The 19,292-nt window shown below is 42.7% G+C and overlaps 1 protein-coding gene across 2 annotated transcripts in view; it reads left to right on the top strand.

Annotated features, from left to right (window-relative positions):
* ZFYVE9 (zinc finger FYVE-type containing 9) overlaps positions 1 to 19,292 on the top strand; it is a 153,357-nt gene that overhangs the window by 25,378 nt on the left and 108,687 nt on the right. For both annotated transcript variants that reach the window (XM_056122309.1, XM_056122308.1), the window contains exon 2: positions 11,449 to 11,552. The gene's annotated coding sequence lies outside the window, so the exon portion shown is untranslated. The remainder of the gene's footprint in view (positions 1 to 11,448; positions 11,553 to 19,292) is intronic.

Raw genomic sequence — 19,292 nt, 5'->3', positions numbered from 1 at the left:
ACCATTTTTCATAGTCAAGAACTTGATGCTCAGGAGATGCTCCAACAAATTACTAAGTACAAACACCCCAACTTCCTCTGTGTTAAAACATTTCTGTCAGGCATTGTGGGAATGACAGCTTGATCACTTGACATCTCGTTACTCATCGATTTGCTTGAGCAGGTGCCAGTAACGTCTCCATTCGTCCCTGTTGCATGCTAGTGTAGCCCAGTGGCATCTGCTCACTCCAGGAACATGAAGAACCTCGAACCGATCATTTAGGGTCTTGATGAAGAAGTCCGACCATCTCGTAGGTGGGCGACCATGCGATCTTTTGACGTCCTGTGGAATCCAGTCAGTAATGGCTCTAGTCCAGCGGTCGTCTCCAAATCGCATTATGTGTCCAGCCCATCTGATTTTTGATACCTTGGCAGACAAGACAGCGTCCCTGATTTTTGATAGTCCATGGAGGCCGGAACTCCGGATTCTTTCTCTCACTTGAGTGAAGCGTGATACTCCAAGCATAGCTCTTTCAATTCCTCTTTGGGAGACCCGAATAGTGTTCTCATCCTGTTTTCATAGGGCCCAGGTCTCTGAGGCATATGTTAATGCTGGAAGAATGGTGGAGTTGAAAAGATGTGCCCGGAGCCAGAAGTTCTTGGTCCTCTTAGCTATTTCTTCGAAGCTCTTGAAGGCATTCTCTTCCTCCCACGCAACTCAGGTGCCAGGTCATTCGTCATGTTGACTTCTCGACCTAGGTACACATAACTGTTACATTCGGAGATGTTCGTTTCATTGAGAGCGAATGGAACGTCAGGAACGAGTCCGTTTCTCATGAACATTGTCTTCGTGACATTCAGCTGTGGTCTGACCTTTCTACACTCACAGTCGGAGTTGGCCAGTATTCGTGCCGCTTGACTAATGTTTGGTGTTATGAGAACGATATAATCAGCGAAGTGGAGGTGGGTGGTGTAGTTATGACCATCTATCTTTACTCCCATTCCTTCCCATTCCAGTTGTCGCAGTTTTCGAGGGTGGCACTGAAGAGTTTCGGTGAAATCGTATCACCCTGTTGAACCCCTCTCGACATGGATGATCACTTCCTTGTAGAATGGTGAGATCCTGGTAGTGAATCCGTAGTACAGCTCATGGAATGACAGCAATGGGCAGAAACAGAAGATTTATAAACAGGTGTTTATAGAATGGAGATACAAAAAATAACATATTTTACTATTAATTAGAGAAATGGTGACTTAGTCACTATCACTGTCCTCCCATTGTTCATCTATTTGCTTGAGTGGGCCAGTAACATTGTGAGACTTTTTACTGTGTTTGGCATATTGAATATGTCACGGGTAGCTTGCCAGGCTTGCTGTGCGGGCAAGATACTCTCGGTGACTTGGTAATGAAATGATTTTTAACTCATTGGGAAAAATAAAAGTTCATAATAGCAAATGTGGTTGCATATATGCATATAGTTACTATATAACAATGTTAAGAAAACTATTGATCACTATATAACAACACAACATTTATTAATGACAACTTTCATTTATTATTATTATTATTACTACTACTACTACTCTACTACTATTGGTTTATTAGCAAGGAACTTGAGCCACAAGGATAGAGTAACTTGTCTAAGATCAAACATCTGGTACTTGTTGAACCCAACTTTAGAAAAATTAATTTTCGATTTTTAAACATTCTTTCTCTTTTCTTTCCCTTCTCTTTTGTTGTTATTTTTGTTGTTATTGTGGAGTGATGAAGGTTGTGTGCTTGGTTATGGTGTTTGCACATTGACTTTGCATTTCATTTGTTCTTTTTTAATTCCTTAGGATATAAGATTGGATGGTTTATTTGCGCCTTTTCTTTTTCCTTGGTGCAGGACTATGTTGGTATAAACTTGGTATGTAGAACTGCTTTTGCTGTGTCCCTTATGTTCTGGGAACTGGTGTCTTCATTCTGGTTTGCTTGCAGAAATGCTGTGGTCATACAGGCCCGGGCATGCTGGGGAACCTGTCAGCTTGCTTCTGAAGTGAGTGGGTAGGCCCTCAGTCACAGACATGTTCTCCAGGGCTAAATGGAGTATGACAGGCCATGGAGGCCCCTGCCAACTGGCTGTCTTGGGAAGTCCACGAGCTTTCTCACTATAAGGGTGCCTGCCTGCCTCCCTCCCTCCCTTCTTCCCCCACTCCTCCCTTTCTTGCCAAACCCTGTATTGCTTAGGGATCACTCCTGGTAGGCTTGAGGGACCATATGGGGTACCGGGAATTGAATGGGTCAACCCATCCAAGGCAAGCGCTCTGCCCACTGTTCTGTCTCTGGCCTGCTCAGGAATGTTTTCTGCAATTAATCCCAAATTAGGTGTGGATTTTGCAATGATCCCAGGAGGATGCTTATATAGGTTGTTCCTCTTCTTCCTTCTAGATGTCAGCCTAAGTATCAGTTTCATGCTGCTTCTGCACCAATCAGGTGACATGGAGAATAGCTGTATGAGCAGTAGGCAGGTAGATTGAAAAAATGGTCAACTCCCATTCTAGAAAAGCACCTTTCTTGCATGGTCACTGAAGCAATTTTAATAGGAAAAGGACCGAGAGGTGCATACGTAACTTTTCTTCCCTCTGAGGGCCCACTAGGAAGGCAGGTTGCAGATAGGTGGGTGTCCAAGTGGCCAGCAAAATCCCTTTATGGGCCAGTTTTCTATCATACTTACATATTCTAACATTTTTGTAAATCTGAAGGAAGCTTTCTGGTTAAATGTTCAGTTTACGTGTTAGTTTCCTTCCAGCGGTTTTTGTAAGATAAGGGTTAGCCTAAACCCAAAGGAGTTTGCTGATTTTGAGTCCGGTTCTTAAGTCCCTGTGGGCTGGTTTCATATCCCCATTGTCAGTTTTCCAGCAGCAAGTCTTAACACTGCATACATTCTTATGCACACAGTTTGTGGCATAGAAATTATATCTTCCTGCCAGTCTGCTGCCTAAATGATCCAGGAAATAAGACTCTGCTGCCAATGACTTTACCTCTTGTTCATTATTGTAGATCTCAGAAAAATTGAGTTACTGGCTGATCTTTGAAATTTTAGGCATGAAGTTAAGGTTGAAACTTATTTTGATACTTGATACTTTCTCAGTTTATGACACACTGTTGGGATATAGTCTTTTAAAATATAATTTATAAGATTCTTGTTGCAAGTTAAAGCAAACAGCTGTAGCTTACTGAGGACAAAGGAGAGCTTTATGAGGATGCTAGGATATTTCACAGAATAGAAAGGAATGCATTGCGGCTCTGTATATGAGGAAAAGAAACAGAGTAGGTTGAAGTGATGCCTCCACAAAGCACTTAAACTTGAAGTAAAAATCTGTGAGGTGAGGTGGGGGGGAGAGGCAGCAGTTCTGTTGGTGAAGATAATCCACTAGATAACAACTATCTAGAAATTAGAGATATGAAATTGGGCTAACATAGTGCTGATGATTCAAACGAACAGTCTTTATGTTGCTTTCTGATGTTGTTTATTTGAGTGGTTTCTGGTCCTCTACCGCTTATATAAATTTGCTTATATGGCCTAGACACTCATTACTTCAGACATGAAAATTGTTCTTTTGGTGTCACTCTCAAGTCAGTTGCTATTCTGGAGATTTCGAATATAAACATAGGGTTGAAGGGCTGGAGCAATAGCACAGCGGGTAGGGCGTTTGCCTTGCACGCAGCCAACATGGCTGACACAGGTTCGATTCCCAGCATCCCATATGGTCCCCCGAGCGCTGCCAGGAGTGATTCCTGAGTGTGTGAGCCAGGAGTAACCCCTGAGCATCGCCGGGTGTGACTCAAAAAGCAAAAAAAAAAAAAAAAAAAAAAACCCCAACAACAACAACAAAAAACATAGGGTTGATATGCTTACTATGGTCTTTATTATTTGCTAAATTCCTTTTTTGTCAGAGTGTACCAGGTGGAAGCAACCACATTGTTCTAAGAGCTCTTGATGGAGAATTCACTGTGAAAGATGCTAGATTGATATTCTGGAAGTTGAACCCCTGTGTGAATTTAGGGCAGCAACAGTGTCAGCTTCTCAGATTCTCTTATTCTGTCTTGATGAGTAGGACCTTCTACTACCTGTCTTGATCTGCAGGGATAATGAAGATTAGCGCATTTCCTCTCTGCCACTATAACTGGGAGTGTTCCTTTCAAGAACTTTTTTTTTTTTTAAGGATCCAATGACCATAGCCTCTTCAGAAAGTTTAATAACTACTTACTTTGTTATTGCTGTATTTATTTACTATTTATTTAGTTTTTGGGTCACACCTGGCCGAATTCAGGGATCACTCCTAGTGGTACTCAGGGGACCATATATGGTGCTAGGGATCAAACCCGGGTCAGTCAAGTGCAAGGCAAGTGACTTACTTCCTGTACTTGCTTTAACCCATTTACTTCTTGTTCTTTTCTCTTGTTTTTTTTTTGTTTGTTTTTTTGTTTTTTATTTTTTTATTAGCACTGTAGCACTGTCCTCCCGTTGTTCATCGATTTGCTCGAGCAGGCACCATTAACGTCTCCATTGTGAGACTTGTTGTTACTGTTTTTGGCATATCGAATACGTCACGGGTAGCTTGCCAGGCTCTGCCATGCGGGCATGATGCTCTCGGTAGCTTGCCGGGCTCTATGAGAGGGGCAGAGGAATCGAACCCAGGTCAGCCGCATGCAAGGCAAATGCCCTACCTGCTGTGCTGTTGCTCTAGCCCTTGTTCTTTTCTCTTGTGTTTTTTTTTTCTCAATTTTCTTTTCTTTTTTTTGGCTGAGGGTAAGGGGTATACCTGTGCTTATTGTTGTCTTACTCCTGACTCTGCCTAGGGATTATTGTTGGCCATGCTCAGGAGACTGTTTAGTGTGCTGGAGATTGAACCCAGGTTGGCTGCATACAGGTCAAGAACCTTATCCACTGTACTATCTCTGCAGCCCCCTCCCCCCCACTTTTAAAAAAGTAAAATAGTTTTATTTAGAAAAATGTAAGGATAGTAAGAAAGCGAGAGAGAAAATACATATCCCAGCTTGTGATGCTGGCACAGAAAACTCTATTCTCTATTTCTTTAATTGTTTAGATATAAATTTATCCTTTATAACCAGTGACTATGATGGATTATTATTTTTGTTTTTATTGAGATAACACTGACTTACAAGAGTATGAGTATTATAAGTTGGGGTTATAGTGTTACTATCCTATACCCCCTCCCGTTGATCGTCGATTTGCTCGAGCGGGCCCAGTAACGTCTCCATTGGAGACTTTGTTGTTACTGTGTCTGGCATATCCAATACTCTCGGTAGCTTGCCGGGCTCTCCGAGAGGGGCGGAGGAATCGAACTCGGGTCGGCCATGTTGGCCGCTTGTAAGGCGAACGCCCTACCGCTGTGCTATCGCTCCGCAGGGCTGGAGCGATAGCACAGCGGGTAGGGCGTTCGCCTTACAAGCGGCCAACATGGCCGACCCGAGTTCGATTCCTCCGCCCCTCTCGGAGAGCCCGGCAAGCTACCGAGAGTGTTCAATATGCCAGACACAGTAACAACAAAGTCTCCAATGGAGACGTTACTGGGCCCGCTCGAGCAAATCGACGATCAACGGGAGGGCCTTTACCTTTACCTTTACCTATACCCACCACCAAAGTGCTAACATCCCTCCACCATAGCTCATTCATTCCTTTTAGTGACTAAATAATTCTCAGTGGTACTTGATTAATTGTATAAACAAACCAGTCTGCTGATGAGTTTTATGATTCCAATCACACTTTTTGCCCTTCTCATAATATTTTTAAAAAATAGGACATGTTTAGCAGTGCTCATGGACTGCTCTTGGCTCAGTGCTCAAGGGTCATTACCTGAATGGTACTCAGGAGATCATAAATAGGTCTGGGGATCAAACCTGGATCAGTTACATGTAAGGCAGGCACCTTATTCCTGTACTATCTCTCCAGTCTCTCTAATTATTTGTTACTTGGTGCTTGGGTGTCATATGATGCTGAATATTCAACCCAGAACCTCTTCCGTGCCAGGCATGTGCTCGATGACTTGAGTTACATCCTGGCCCCTCTCCTAATTTTTTCACAAAGATTGCATTTAACATTGAATCTACCATTGGTTAAGCACTTACATATCAGGTCTATGAAAGGCACTTTGTGTAAAATGTTTTCTGTCATCATTAAAGTATCCCACAAAATATAGTTCTGTTTTTAGAGGGCTTTAAGCAGTGGTCCATCCCAAGAACACAATGTGAAAAGACATATATAGACCTATTATCTCTCACTTCTACTGTTCAACATAGCATTGGAAGTCATTACTATATTAATTTGGCAAGAAAGAGAAATCAAAGGAATTAAGATTGATAAAGAAGTCAAACTCACTATTTACAGATTATTTAGCACATGGAAAACCTTATAGACCCCATTAAAATTATTAGAAACAAAATTATATAGTACATGGTAGTAGGGCGATAGCACAGTGGGTAGGGTGTTTGCCTTGCAAGCGGCCAACATGGCCGACCTGAGTTCGATTCCTCCGCCCCTCTCGGAGAGCCCGGCAAGCTACCGAGAGTATCTCGCCCGCATGGCAGAGCCTGGCAAGCTCCCCGTGACGTATCGATATGCCAGACACAGTAACAACAAAGTCTCCAATGGAGACGTTACTGGGCCCGCTCGAGCAAATCCATGAACAACGGGAGGACAGTGACAGTGACAGTGAATGGTAGTAGGCCACAAAATTTGCGCACAGAAATCTGTTGCATTATTGCATGTTAACAGCGATATAGAAGAGAAGGCCTTTGAGTGTTTAAGTCATTAAGGATGGCATTAGGCATGGGATTATTGTGTATGATGTTTACAATATTTAGGTATGTTCTCTCAGTCCCCATGGGAATTGAAGTTCTCAAGATTTTCACCACAATGGGCATTGTCAAATGCTTTCTCTGTATCTGTGGAGATGACAATGTAGTTTGGTACTTCCTCTTATTAATAAGGTATATTAAAAGGTAAAGGTAAAGGCCCTCCCGTTGATCATCGATTTGCTCGAGCGGGCCCAGTAACGTCTCCATTGGAGACTTTGTTGTTACTGTGTCTGGCATATCGAATACTCTCGGTAGCTTGCCGGGCTCTCTGAGAGGGGCGAAGGAATCGAACTCGGGTCGGCCATGTTGGCTGCGCGCAAGGCAAACGCCCTACCCGCTGTGCTATTGCTCCAGCCCATAAGGTATATTACATTAGTTGATTTGTTTATATTAAACTATCCTTGCATTTCTTGGATGAGTCCCATCTCATCATGATGTGTGATGTGCTTAACACATTGTTATATTTTATTGCATTGAGGATCTTTGTATTTATGTTTTTCAGGGATGTTGGTCTGAAAGTTTTCTTTTTCACTAATGTGTGCTTTTGGTATCGAGGTATATTAATCTCATAAAACTGGGAGTATTCCTGTTTTTTCTACTGCTAGAACAGGTTGAGAAGGATGGGTAGGAAATCTTTGAAAGTTTGGAAAACTCAACTAGTGCACACATCTGGCCTGGGACTTTTATTCTGGGGGAAATTTTTTTTCTTTTTTTCTTTGGTCAGGCTCCATACCCAGCGGCGCTCAGGGCTCACTCCTGGCTCTGCACTCAGAGATTACTTGTAGCCGGCTCAGGGGACAATATGTGGATATGGAGATCAAACCTGACTCTGCTGTGTGCAAGGCAGCCACCCTGCCCATTGTACTGTCACCCCAGCCCTCCCTTTTTTTCTTTTTGGGTCACACCCGGTGATGCTCAGGGGTTCCTCCTGGCTCTGCACTCAGGAATTACTCCTGGCGGTGCTTGGGGGAACATATGGGATGCTGGGAATCGAACCTGGGAAAACGCCTTCCTCACTGTGCTATCACTCCAGCCCCGCTCCAGCCCTTTTCATTCTCATTTTATCCAGAAATATGTTGTGTATTTTTTTTAAATAATGTAAGTATACTGCTATTTGTTTAGCCATTGATTAAACTGATTGGATTGGGCATGAACTCCACTATGTAGCTTTTTTAAAACTTCTTTGACCCAGTGGTTTAGTGGTGTTTAACCTCCAAGTATTTGAGTTTTTTCTTCGATTAGCTTTTGTTTGTCATTTGATTCCACTTTCAAAGCATATGCTCTGAGGGTGTACCTGATATGATTTCTGATTTTCTAATTGTAGAGAAACTTGTTTTGTATCACAGCATATCATCTGCCATGAGAATGATCCATAGGCACTAAGAGGTATGTCTGCTCAACTTTTTGGAGAAGCCTCTAGATGGTCTTTTAAGTCCATCTTTTCTGTTTGTTCCTTTAGACTGCTGTTTCCTTATTGATTCTCTGGTTGATCTATCCAATAGTGAGAGTGTGGTGTTGAAATCCCCGTCACTGTTGTGTTGCTGTTGCTTCAGGCCTGCAAGTAGGTTTTTTTTTTTTTTTAAATTTTTATTAGTGAAACACCGTGAGGTACAGTTGTGGACTTACAAATTTCTGTGCTTGGGTTTCAGTTTGCAAGTAGTTGTTTTTGACGATCCTTTGGTGCAGCCATGATAATGAGCGTTGTCTTCTTGGCATGTAGATATTTTGAACATTACATTATAATGTCCATGTATAAGATCTCTTAACTTTTTTGGATTGAATTCTGTTTTATCTGATATATAATTGTGACCATCCCCACCATTTTTTACTTTACTCTTTACCTGTGTGATTGTTTTCCAGTCCTTTAAGTCTGTGTTTATCATAACATTCAAATGAGTCTCTTATAAAGCAGCAATTTTGGGTTTAAGGTTTTCCATCCATCTAGCTACTCTGTGCCTTTTAGCAATGAGTGTGGACATTCAGGTCTTGTGCCTGACCTTAGGTGTACATATGTCCTTTCATATTGACATTAAATAAAATTGTAGAAATAAAAAAATTTAGTATCTTTTACCCCCTTACTTGAGATCACTTAGTGCATCCTGCATTGCCAGTTAGTGACCAAAAACGACTTTAGCTCATTTGTCAGTGAGTTTTCTGTTGAACCATTGAGCTTGAATTCTGACCTAATCTAAGTAGCAGTATCATTATTTGATGCCTGTGGGGTTTTATTTCATTGATTTGTTGTGATTTTGTTAATTGATTTGTTGTGATTTTTATTTTGACTATCATATAGGAAATTTAGTTTTGCTCTTGCTATTATCTTAGTAGTATCTCTATCTGACTCTTGCTATTTTAATTACTATATGTCTTGTATCTTTATGTTTGGGTTTATTCTGATTGGTACTCCTAGAGTTTCCTGTATCTGAGAGTCTAAGTTGATCTTTAGTTTGGGGGAATTTTTCAGTTATAATTTTTTCTATGACAAAATATTTTAAATCAGAAATAAATTGCAATAATATACAGGAAACTTACAAAAATTTTGCCATTTATTTATTTATTTATATTTTGGGGTCACACCTGGTGATGCACAGGGGTTACTCCTGGCTTTGCACTCAGGAATTACTCCTGGCAGTGTTGGGGGGAAGGGAACCATATGGAATGCTGGATGTCAAACCCTGCTTGGCCGCATACAAGGCAAACGCCCTACCTGCTGTACTGTTGCTCCAGCCCACTGCCTTCTTTTAGAACTCTTAAGGTTCCTAAGGGCTAGAGCGATAGCACAGCGGGTAGGGCGTTTGCCTTTCACGCGGCCGACCCAGGTTCGATTCCTCTGTCTCTCTCGGATGAGCCCGGCAAGCTACCGAGAGTATCCCATCCGCACAGCAGAGCCTGGCCACCTCCCCTTGGCATATTCTGTATGCCAAAAACAGTGACAACAAGTCTCACAATGGAGACGTTACTGGTGCCCGCTCGAGCAAATCGATGCACAACGGGAAGAAGTGCTACCGTGCTAAGGTTCCTAAAAAGAACAGATTAAAATACTGATTTTTTTTTGTTTGTTTTTTTGGTCACATCCAGCAATGCTCAGGGGTAACTCCTGGCTCATGCACTCAGGAATTGCTTCTGGCGGTGCTCGGGGGAGCATATAGGATGCTGGGAATCGAACCTGTGTCAGCCATGTTGACTGCGTGCAAGGCAGACGCCCTACCCGCTGTGCTATCGCTCCAGCCCCAATACTGATTATGTTTTTAAATACCAAGTTTTTGGTAAGGATGTAGAGAAATGGGAAGTCTTGCACATTGTTTAGAGAATTGTGTCACTGCTAGGAGAAATGGTTTAGAGTTTCTTTTGAAAGTAAAATACAGAATCACCATATAATCCTCCCTCCACTCGTAGGACAGAGCTCTGCCCTGAGCACAGAAAACATACAAGCTGTGAGTTGTTCCTGCTTGGCTTTATAAAGGGTTGATGATTCTCAGGCCTGTAACCCAGTGCTCAGGGTTTACTACAGTATTGCCCCATACCTCCTCCCCTCTTGGAGAGCCTGGCAAGCTACCGAGAATATCCAGCCTGCACGGCAAAAGCCAGGCAAGCTACACGTGACATATTTGATATGCCAGAACCAGCAGCAACAAGTCTCACAATGGAGATGTTACTGGTGCCCGCTCGAGCAAATCGATGAACAACGGGAGAACAGTGCTACCCTGGATTGTTTGAGAATACCAGAATGAGGGACAAGGTAGGGGAATGAGGTGGACCTGAAATAACAGAAGGGCATTGTTGGAGGGGATAGTGACGTAACAACAACAATCTGCATGGGAACCTTAACAGTTATGATTTTTCTTGCTAAAAGTTCCTCCCCAGTCTCTCTTTCTTCTGTCTCAGACCCGTAAAATTTGAAAGTTTTTTTCTTTAAGCTGTCCAAGAGCTCTGACATTTTCTTTATTAATCTTTTCTTCCTTTGTTCCTTTTGTGTGGTTTGATGCATCTTACCCACTGATTTGTTCCCTTGATTCTGTTATTCTGCTGCTTATTCCCTTGATTGTGCTTTTTTAGTTCTCCAATACATTCTTAAATTTCTGATGGGAAAATTCTGATATTTCCTTTTCCCTGTTTAAATCTCTCTTTTGTTTTCTTCAGTTAGTGAATGGCCTCATCACTGTCACTTTGAAATCCTTATCTGGGAGATTTTGTGTTTGGCTTCTTTCCAGGGCTGTGGTCATTGTCCATTAGTGAAGGTTGGCTCTTAATTTTTTGTGGGTTTGCAGCTGCCTCATCAGGTCAGGGGTCTGAGCAGAGGTCCTGGGGGAATTAAGTTCTGGAACCCTGGCTCCTAGAAAGTTCAGGTGGCTCGTTACCTATGAGGGGGTTGGCAAGGGTGGCGAAGTCTGTAAAGTTCTAAACTATTTATTGGATCATTTAATATTTGGCCTTCTTGGATATAAAATGTTTCTGCTGCTGCATTCCATGCTGGCCAAGTCTTGAATCTGCAATCCTAATCTATTATTTATGCTCCATAACTTTGTCTGACTAGCCTAGGTTTAGATGAGTATATCAGTGCTTGCTGCTTTAGCAAATGTAACGAGTCTTGTGATTTTCCTTTAGGATCAGCGGAGCACTCTGAATCAGCAGGACTGGCTGGCAGTGCAGTAAGCATCATGAGCGAGCACACGGATAGCTGTTCCTCATCACACGTGTAAGGGGAAAAGGTAAGGAAACCATCGTTCTTGTTTCTCATATAAGAAAACAGTGAGATGGGGCTGGAGTGATAGCACAGCAGGTAGGGCAGTTGCCTTGCACGCGGCCAACCCGGGTTCGATTCCTAGCATCCCATACAGTACCCTTAGCACCGCCAGGTGTAATACCTGAGTGCATGAACCAGGAGTAACCCCTGTGCATCGCTGGGTGTGACCCAAAAAGCAAAAATGAAGAAACAACATCAACAAAAGAAAACAGCGAGAACAGCTGGATCATAGAAAGTAATTCTCACGTCTGTGTGCTCTTTGCTTCCTGTATAGCATTGCCTCTTTGTATGAATCAGCGGTTTTTCAAGAAGATTTAACTTAAGTTCTAATTGAGGTGTTAGATTATGTCAAAATGCTAATTTTTCTACCTGGGTATACATCCTCCTCTTAATGCTAACTTTTTTTTTTATGTAGGAGAACTGCTATTTATTCAGCCACTGATTAGCTGATTGAATTGTGCATGAACTCCACCCCACTTTATTTTTCATTTTTTATGATTTTATTTATTGAATCACCGTGAGTTAATGCTAACTTTTATCTGAGCATAAAAAGGCAATTTCCGTGCGTGTGAATATGTTCTTGAATTTGAATAGCTTTTTTTTTTTATGTTAAAAAAACTGCCCTCCCTCCCACTCCCCACTGGAGCTCAGTAGTTAGAACTCCTGCCTTGCAAGCTTTGGGCCACAAGTTCAATCCTGGGTGATTTTGATAGTTCTGCTTTTTGAGCCTTATTGCCCTGCTGTCTGCGATGCGAAGGCGTGTAACTGATTTCACAGCAGGTGTGTGTCCGCACAACAGCAGAGGAACATGGCCCTCCTCTCATCAGTGAGCACTTTCACGCATCAATGTGGGTGAGCATAATAGCTAGGACGATCAAGCCCCGGCAAGCATTGCAGAGACCCCCAGCATGTGTGTGAGCACCAAAACCAAAGGAGTCCAGCCTGGATGAGCACTGCAGCCGAGTGTGGGACCACACACCTGCTGTGGGACCCCGGCGAGCACCACGGCTGAAAGCAAACACCATAGCCAGGCATCAGAACACGGCAGTGAGAGGAAGGGCGTGCGGGAGGGAAGCAAGCAGAAGGCTCCCCCTCTCCTTTCCTTCCGTTGCTGCTGCTGCTGCTGCTCCATTGTCTGGGGCTCGTCCACTTGGTTGCACGGCGCTCATTCTTTGTTTGTACGCACTTTTTGTTTGCCAGGTACCAGAGACCACACACTTTGTGGTGCTCGCAGGATAGTGGTGCTGGAAGCCCTCGTCGTGTGGTGTGGGGCAGGGGTAGGACACTTGGCCTGATACTTACAGGGCAGGTGCTGTGGCCAGAAAATTGTGAGAAAAGAGAACTGTTGAGAGAAAATTGTGAGATCGCTACCCGGCTGATGTCTTTTAGGCCTCTGAGGTGTTGTGTAAAAACTCACCAAAAGTTTTTTGAGGGCAGAAAATTAGTTATAAGTACAAATTAATTTTTGTAATTGGGGTTTGGTTTGGGGGCCACACCTGGCGGTACTCAGAGCCTATCCCTGGCTCTGCACTCAGGAATCATTCCTGCTGCTGCTCAGGGGACCAGATGGAATGCCAAGGTTCAAACTCAGATTTACCACATGCAGGGCAGTTACCTTACCCACTGTACTGTCTCTCCAGCCCCATCAGTACAAATTTAATTGCACTATTTTATTTTGTGTTTTTATATTTGTTTTGAAGAGCAATGATTTCAGATGGAAAACTGGAAGTTTTTAACTATTCTGTAGAGGAGGAATTACGAACATTGTTCATTTTTTTTCTCTTTTTCTTTTTGGTTTTGGGTCAACGTCCAGCAGTGCTCAGGAGTTATTCCTGGCACTGCATTCAGGAATCACTCCTGGCAGGCTTGGGGGGACCATATGGGATACTGGGGATAGAACCCGGGTTGACCACAAGGCAAGTGCCCTACCCACTGTGCTATCCTTCCAGCCCCATGGAATTAACTGACTTATTAAAACTAGGAATCAAGTCTTATTTCTGGAGGGGTCTTATGGTTCTTTAAGGGGCAGGTATGGGGTGGAGGGGTGGGATGAAATCATGATTATGAAACTGGTGATGTCGTTCACTAATGGCATGCTGCATAGTCTGCCTACGGTTCCTGGTGAGCCCTGTAAGCTGGCAGAGAGCCTTGGTTTGACACTGTCACAGGAGACTGCGCTCCCTCCTCATTCGAGAGGAGAGCCAGGGAGCTTGCCAGTGGTGCCCTCTCCAACAGAAGCCTGGACCTGCACTTGGCAAGGTGTGTCTTCTGCTGTGTTTCCATGTGGGAACATGAGAAAGATGTGCCGTTCTCTGCCTTCTCCTGGTGAAATCTTATTCCACAGCTGTTATCTTCTTAGGAAGTTTTTTAATCCACTGCATCAGGCTGTCAATTAAAATACATGATTAAAAATCAGCAATAATAAAAGACTAAGTTCCTGAGTGAGTTCCCATCTCCTCTATCCCCACGTACACACGACCTCCTCCAACCTCAGCATTGCTCTGTCCTTTAATTATCACCCAGCAGGGAGCTTGGATTTCCGCTGCTCCCCTTACTGCTCCCCTTCACTTTGGTCACTAACGTAACATGGGGTCTGCCAGACTTGCCTCTGATAGACTCTTTTTTTTTTTTTTTTTGCTTTTTGGGTCACACCTGGCAATGCACAAGAGTTACTCCTGGCTCTGCACTCAGGAGTTACTCCTGGCGGTGCTCAGGGGACCATATGGGATGCTGGGAATCGAACCCGGGTCGGCCGCGTGCAAGGCAAACGCCCTACCCGCTGTGCTATCTCTCCAGCCCCGACTCTTTTTTTTTTTTTTCAAGAAAGTAGAAAAGTTTCTTGGAAAGTAGAAGAGAAGGGAAAAGGTATTTCCCATGTGGGGAAGCACTTAGTATAACACTAAAGTTCTCTTTTTTTGATAATTAATACATTTTTTGTGCAGAAGAACGTTGAAACTATGTAAGCATCCCATTCTTCAGCATCCCTGTGAGTCATTCAGTCATGTGATAGAGACTCATGGATTTCCACGTTCATGGGGTGATAATGCATTGCTCTTATTGTATGTTCAGGTGCCTATGCTATCACTGGTATGGCCTGTTGAATCTACTATGATACTGCCACTCCTGCCTCATGAAAATTATTTTGAACTGTAGATTATTAGTCACAGAAACTAGATTTAAGAAAAAACATGTAATTTTTTTTGCCTGTCAAAATTAATTTTTGTGTGAGGACCATACTTGGTGGCATTCAGGACTCTTGGGGTACTATATGTGGTACCAGGAATCAAACCTAGTTCGCCACAGAGAGGTGAAACTTCTAAACCTATCGGGGTTTATCTGACCCCTATCAAAAATTAAATCACCTAGTACCAACTAATCAGTAAGTAGAAATGGCCGAAATAAGAATCATAGGCAATTATTTGATTAAGTTAGATTTAACTATATCTTCTGAGCTAATTTTATAAAAATAGGTTAAAAAAATCATGTTGACATTTTTATGTCTCAGAGAAGCTGTAGATTAAAGAAAATAATTGACTTAAAGTTATTCAGACCCTGAAAGAGCCTCCAGTGTGGCACTTGCTAAAATCTTAGGGCTAGGACAAATGGAGACATTACTGGTGCCTGCTTGAGGAAATTGATGAACAACGGGATGACAGCGATACAGTGATACAGTGAAAGTTATTCATAGAAGGAATTGTAATTTGGGGGAATTATAACCTTATCTCCCATCCTATAGCTCTCCTTATAGATCAGTAAGTAATACACCAAGCAGAATTTTCAGTTTGAAAAGTAATTAAGGATATAAATAAGTTTGGGGATGACAGTGGAGTGAAAACTGGGAAAATATTAATTAATAGCTAACTGGTACTCTTGGCATTCTGTTAAATAGCTGGCACACCTAGTGTTTGTGTCCATAGAATACTCTTCCGTCAGTTAACACTGAGAAAGACAGAAATAATACTTAAGTATTTAAAAAGAATTATGAAGTCAGAGCATTCAATGTCACTGCCCTCCCGTTATTCATCGATTTGCTTGTGTGGGTCCAGTAACATCTCCATAGTGACAGTTGTTACTGTGTTTGGCATATTGAATGTGTCACTGGGAGCTTGCCAGGCTTTGCCATGTGGGCGAGATACTCTTGGTAGCTTGCTGGGCTCTCCGAGAGGGGTGGAGGAATCGAACTCGGGTCTGCCACGTTGGCCGCTTGCAAGGCAAACACCCTACCCGCTGTGCTATCGCTCCAGCCCGTCAGAGCATTAGCAGTTTGGAATTACTGTACCTTACCCCCAGGCTTGCTCAAAATTGTCATTTCTCATTTTAGAGGAATTCTGTAAACTCTTTTCTGATAGATATGTGGGTTTTTTTGTTTTGGTTTGGTTTTGGGTTTTGGGTCACACGTGGCAGTGCTCAGGACTTATTCCTGGCTCTGTGCTCAGGGCTCACTCCTGGTAGGTTTGGGGTACCATGTGGGATGCCAGAGACTCAACCTGAGTCAGCTGCCTGCAATTGCTCTACCCACTAGACTGTCCCTCTGCCCTAGAAATTTACTTTTACCTCAGGGAAAATTATTTCTCTCTCAACATTTGAACTTGTCATGTTGAAATGATCACCAAATTTGCTTTCTACTTTTAGTTTATTTTTGATAATTGTAACTTTATAGGGTTCCTAGACTTTATTAGATTAGAGATATTACAGTATATCCAGAGGACTGACAAGGTTTGTAGTTTACCATGCTTAGATTTGTAAGATTTTATCTTGTATTATCCCCGGGCTGGAGCGATAGCACAGCGGTAGGGCGTTTGCCTTACAAGCGGCCAACATGGCCGACCCGAGTTCGATTCCTCCGCCCCTCTCGGAGAGCCTGGCAAGGTACCGAGAGTATCTCGCCTGCACGGCAGAGCCTGGCAAGCTCCCCGTGACGTATTCGATATGCCAAACACAGTAACAACAAAGTCTCCAATGGAGACGTTACTGGGCCCGCTCGAGCAAATCAACGATCAACGGGAGGGCCTTTACCTTTACCTTTTATCGTGTATATTCGAGATTTATGCATTATATATCATAATTTTTTTGTATTTTTTGACATTTTCTGGTTTTATTGAGATATAGTTGACATATAGCATTGCATTAGTATAAGGTAAAACATAATGATTTGGGGATGGAGCAGTGTATGGTGGATTTGGTGCTTGCCTTGCACAACACCGACCCAGGTTCAATTCCTGGAACCCCAGATGATCTCCAAAGCCCACCAGGAGTATTTCCTGAACTCAGAGCTAGGAGTAAGCTCTGAGAACCACCGAATGCATCCCCCAAACAAAAAATTATATGTGTGTATATATTGTGAACTGATTGACATAAAAGCTAACATCTGTCATCTCCCACAGCTAGAGCTTTTTGTTTTGTTTATGGCCACATCTACGGGTACTGGGGGCTTAGGAGGCTACTTCCAGCTCAGTGCTTGGGGATTGCTCCCTGCTGTGTGAGGATCAGGGTCTGTGTGGTGCTAGAGATTAAACCTGGGTCTCCCACATGTGAAACATGTACACGAGCCATTTGAGTGATCTCCATGGCCCTACTGAGTTACAGGTTTTTCTTGTGTTGAGAACTTCTTAAGATTTACTCTGCCAAGAACTTTCAAAATAAGGAAAGCATTATTAACTGTGGTCAGTGGGCTGCGCAGAGTATTGCAGGTACTTGTTTGTCTTATAACTAAATATTCATACCTTTTGCTTAACCTTACCCTTTGTCCAAGCGAACTCTCAGTCTCTCTGTTTTTCTCTTGCAACCATCAGACCGTTCTCTGCATCTGTGAAGTTTTGTTTTTAGAGTCCACAGTAAAAAGATTACTTGTATTTTTTTGTTTGGGTTATCTCACTTGGCCTAATGGCATCAAGAGTCACCCAAGTTGTTGCAAATAGCATCATTTCCATTGTACTGTGTGTCCATGTGCTCCCCTAAACACATTTATATTTCCACCAGCAGTGTACAGCTGCTCTGAGGATTTTTCCACAGCCTCACTGACGTTTGTGATTTCTTGTCTTTGTTATAACAACCTTCTCTTTTAAATTAATTTATGTATTTATTTATTTTGGGTTTTTTGACCGTACCTGGCAGTGCTCAGGGCATCATGTAGAGCAAGGGATGGATCAGGGTTGACTTGTGCAAAGGAAGCACCTTGAGCCCTGGGCTATCATCCTGGCCCTTAGCCTTTCTAACGGATATGGAAAATCTCTTACTGTGATTTTGATTTTGGTTTCCCTGATAATTAGGGATATCGAGCACCATTTCAAGTACCTGTGGGTCACTTATGCCTTAGGAGAATGACTCCTTCGATTCTCTGCCCATTTTAAAATCAAAGTAGTGTTTTTCCTCTTAAGTCTTATGAGAGTTTTAAAAATATACTTTAGATATTAACCTCTAATCAGAATATGATTTACAAAAATTTCCTCCCATTTTGTAGATTGTGTTTTCTTTATTATGCAGAGACTTCTTAGTTTCATATAGTTTCATTTTTTTTTTTTTTTTTGCTTTTGTTGTCAAATCCAGAAACTCATCACCTGAAACTGATATCAAGCTACTTATTTTCTATCATTTCTTAGTTTTATGGCTCCAGGTCTTACATTGAAGTCTTTAAAACATTTTGAGTTAAATTTTGTGAATTGTGTAAAACAGTTACCTAGTTTCATTCTTCTGCATGTTTTCTCAGCACCACTATTGAAGAGATTGTTCCTTCAAATTTTGGGGAGCTGGGGGTTTGGGCCACATCCAACGGTACTTAGGGTTTCGTTCTGGCTCTGTGCTCAAAGGTCACTCCTGGCTGGAGTCAGGAGACAATATGTGGCGCCAGGGATCAAACCCAGGTGGGCCATGTACCAGGCAAGCACCTTATCTATTGTACTACTTCTCTGACCCAAGATTGTTCTTTCTGCATTTTATGTTCTTGCCTCCTGTGTTTAAATAATATGGGGGGAGAGAGAATGAGGGAGGCAGGGAGGGAGAGGGAAAGAGAGAGAGAATAAGAGAGAGAGTAAGAGAGAGAATAAGAGAGAATTGTATTTCCATATAATCCAGCAGTTCCACTTCTCAGTATCTACCCCCATGGCACCAAAACATTATTTCGAAAAGACATTTGTGCCTCTTTGTTCATGGCACCACTATTCATTATAGCCGAGATTGGAAACAACCCAAGTGTTCAAGAGCAGATAGTGGGTACAGGATTTGTGGTGTACTAGACGTTACTGGGCCCGCTCGAGCAAATCGACGATCAACGGAAGGCCTTTACCTTTACCTTTACCTTACACAATGGAATACTGCTACATAGCTAGCTATACGAGAAGATGAAATCATGCAATTTGCCACCACATGGATAAAACCAGAGGGCATCATACGGAGTGAAGTCAGCCAGGAGAGGGATATATACAGAATGGTCTCTCACTTGTACAGGATACAAAGTAACATAGCAAGGGAGCTCCAGATAGCTAAAGGCAACAGGACTGGAGAGTCCATGGAACTGGGCTTCCTTGGGTGTTAGGAGGGCTCCTGGGAGGGGGTCACTGGGACATTTAGTAGGGGAAAGCGCGCACTCTAGTGGCAGGTGTGTGCGGTGCTGAAATCGTAAATGCATGAGTAATGAACAGTATTGTAAATCATAGTACCTCAATGAAAACGGGGAAAACAGACTTACTGTCTATGTAGGTAGGTGTTT

Source organism: Sorex fumeus, unplaced genomic scaffold (assembly GCF_029834395.1).
Source record: "Sorex fumeus unplaced genomic scaffold, SorFum_2.1 ptg000045l, whole genome shotgun sequence".
Lineage (NCBI taxonomy): Eukaryota > Metazoa > Chordata > Mammalia > Eulipotyphla > Soricidae > Sorex > Sorex fumeus.
The sequence above is the reverse complement of the archived record's forward strand: the minus strand, read 5'-3'. Positions and strand labels throughout refer to the sequence as shown.